The sequence below is a fragment of the Piliocolobus tephrosceles genome, chromosome 12 (assembly GCF_002776525.5).
Source record: "Piliocolobus tephrosceles isolate RC106 chromosome 12, ASM277652v3, whole genome shotgun sequence".
Classification (NCBI taxonomy): domain Eukaryota; kingdom Metazoa; phylum Chordata; class Mammalia; order Primates; family Cercopithecidae; genus Piliocolobus; species Piliocolobus tephrosceles.
The window spans coordinates 17,552,533-17,555,771 of NC_045445.1; positions in this window are offsets into that span (position 1 = coordinate 17,552,533).

The following is a 3,239-nucleotide window of genomic DNA, read 5'->3' on the forward strand; positions in this document are numbered from 1 at the left end:
CGAAACCAAAAAGTCTTTGTTTGGTGATATAAAAACAGTACATTTTTGGCTGGGCGCAGTGGCTCACACCTATAATCCCAGCATTTTGGGAGGCTCAGGTAGGTGGATCACCTAAGGTCAGGAGTTCAGAACCAGCCTGGCCAACATGATGAAACCACACCTTTACTACAAATACAAAATTAGCCGGGCATGGTGGCGCATGCCTGTAATCCCAGCTATTCGGGAGGCTGAGGCAGGAGAATCGCTTGAACCCAGGAGGCAGAGGATGCAGTGAGCCGAGATCATGCCATTGCACTCCAGCCTGGGCAACAAGAGTGAAACTCTGTCTCAAAAAAAAAAAACAGACAGTACATTTTTAAAGCAAAAGTATTATGAATAGAAACACCTTATCATGGCATTCAATAATTCATAATAGACATTCAGTGTTCATAATTCATAATAGGCATTCAATAAATTCATAATAGGCACTCAAGAAACATTTATTACATAAATTGATAAACAAAAGGTCTTCACTCAAATGTTAATCTTTATGACTCATCCCTCCTGAACAAATGTATTATAAATTCCAAATTTTACACCCATTTGGGAACCTGTATTATTTTCTGAAAACATTAAAGTGCACTTTCAAGACAGTTAATTAAAAAACAAAATAGGGCCGGGCGTGGTCACTCACGCCTATAATCCCAGCACTTTGGGAGTCCGAGGCGGGCGGATCACCTGAGGTCAGGAGTTGGAGACCAGCCTGGCCAACATAGTGAAACCCCGTCTCTACTAAAAATATAAAAATTAGCTGGGTGTAGCAGAGGGCACCCGTAATCCCGGCTACTCAGGAGGCTGAGGCAGGAGAATTGCTTGAACCTGGGAGGCAGAGGTTGCAGTGAGCTGAGATCACACCACTGCACTCCAGCCTGGGCAACAGAGGGAGACTCCATCTCAAAGGAAAAAAAAAAAAAAACAGGCCAGGTGCAGTGGCTCACACCTATAATCTCAGCACTTTGGGAGGTTGAGGCAGATGGATCACTTGAGGTCAGGAGTTCGAGACCATCCTGGCCAACATGGTGAAACACCATCTCTACTAAAAATACAAAAATTAGCCAGGCATGGTGGCCCGTGCCTATAGTCCCAGGTACTTGGGTGGCTGAGGCACAAGAATCACTTGAACCTGGGAGGTGGTGGTTGCAGTAAGCTGAGATCATGCCACTGCACTCCAGTCTGGGTGACAGAGCAAGACACCGTCTCAGAAAAAAAAATAAAAATTCAAACTAAAAATTATTATATTGCCTCTGAACTTCTCTGTGTCTAGGCTTGATCAGGGGCTCAGACGCACAAGCTCAGCTGATGATTATAGGCTCTGGGTCCAAACAGCAGTTTGCAGGTGACTGCAGCAAAGTGGTAAGACAGGTACAGGAGAATGGAGATCGTAATCCAGGTGGCTGAGGAGCCACAACTGTTGCGTGGCTCTGACATCTATAAGTGGTTCATCATGCGCATAGAGTTCAGCTTCCTGTTCACGTTCCCCAAACCCAACCCTGCGTCAGGATTGTGTCTCCTCTCTACTGGCCACATGAATGTCTTTGTGTGCCATAGCCAGGCATGGTGGTGCATGCCTGTAATCTCAGCTACTTGGGAGGCTGAGGCACAGAATCACTTGAACCCGGGATGCGGAGGCTGCAGTGAGCCAAGATCACATCACTGCACTCCAGCCTAGGTGACAGAATGAGACTCTATCTCAAAAAATAAAATAAAATAAAAAGAAGAAGATGTCTTTGTGCACCAGAAGCACATCTAAGACAGTGTATTTCTCCCAGTCAAGGGCCTAGAATCAAACAGAATCTGGTGAAATTTTCTGTATTGGAAATGAGAAGCAGCAAAAGGCGGGGGCGGGGTGGGGGGAACATGTAGAAGCACAGAGGAAAGGGAACAGATGCTACACATGAGGTGGTTTAGATCCATGCCAATATGGCAGCCACTGGTCATATGCGGCTCTTCAGCACTTGAAACGTGTCTGGTCCTAAGGGGATAAGCTATAAGTGTAAAATACGCACCAGATAAGATATTTCTGTGCCCCAAAAGTGCTATATAAACACTGTACTCTAGTGAATGAATATGTTTCTCACAAGGATATGTGTTAGCAGTTCTGAAACTACATGTATGCTAGGGTTGAACAAACAAGTCAATGCATCATAGATGATGAGAGCCAGGTTTCTCACTTTCAGGGAAAGAAATTACAACTAAACCAGGGGAGAAGGCCAGAAGAAATGCTGTGGTGCTGGATGAGGGTCTGAGATACCGTATGAACTCATGTTTATTTACTTATTCGCTTTTATATTTTTCCATTAGCAGCTAGCAAGTAGTCTGTAGGATGATACTACAGGCTGTAGGGTGTACAGTCTATAGGGTGATACCTTGCCACTGTAAGAATAACCAGTTTCCCCAACACTCATTCACCTACAATTTTAATATTCATTGATCATATTGACCTGAATCAATATTTAATTGGAGGTTGAAAAACTAGTGATTTTCAAATTCTATCATTCCCACTGAAATAATTCAATAAGTGATGACTAGGTACCCAGCTAGTTGACAAAATCCTTCATAGCCCATAATGCAGGTTAAGTTATTTTATACTGATAGTTACCAAGATATGAAGCTTTGCTTCTCATTTGTAAACTGAACGTTTGAGGTATGTTGCAGGTTCTGTAGGATTTTGTGAGCTACTCTGAGACACAACCACCATGGGTACCTGGGGTAGCCAAAATGGCATCCACAATGGGATCTAAATGCTACCCTAAGAGAGTACTCCAGGCCAGGCACAGTGGCTCATGCCTGTAATCCCAGCACTTCGGGAAACTGGGGTAGGTGGATCACTTAAGACTAGGAGTTTAAGACCAGCCTAGCCAAAATGGCAAAAGCCCATCTCTACTAAAAATACAGGGAAAAAAAAAGCCAGGCATGGTGGCTCATGCCTGTAATCCCAACTAGTTGGGAGGCTGAGGTGGGTGGATCACCTGAGGTCAGGAGTTTGAGACCAGCCTGGCCAACATAGTGAAACCCTGTCTCTACTAAAAATACAAAAATTAGCCAGCCATGTTTGATCACACCTGTAATCCCAGCCAGCTACTCAGGAGGCTGAGGCAGGAGAATCGCTGGAACCCAGGAGGCAGAGGTTGCAACCAGGCGAGATCGCACCACTGCGCTCCAGCCTGGGCAACAGAGTGATACTCTGTCAAAAAAAAAAA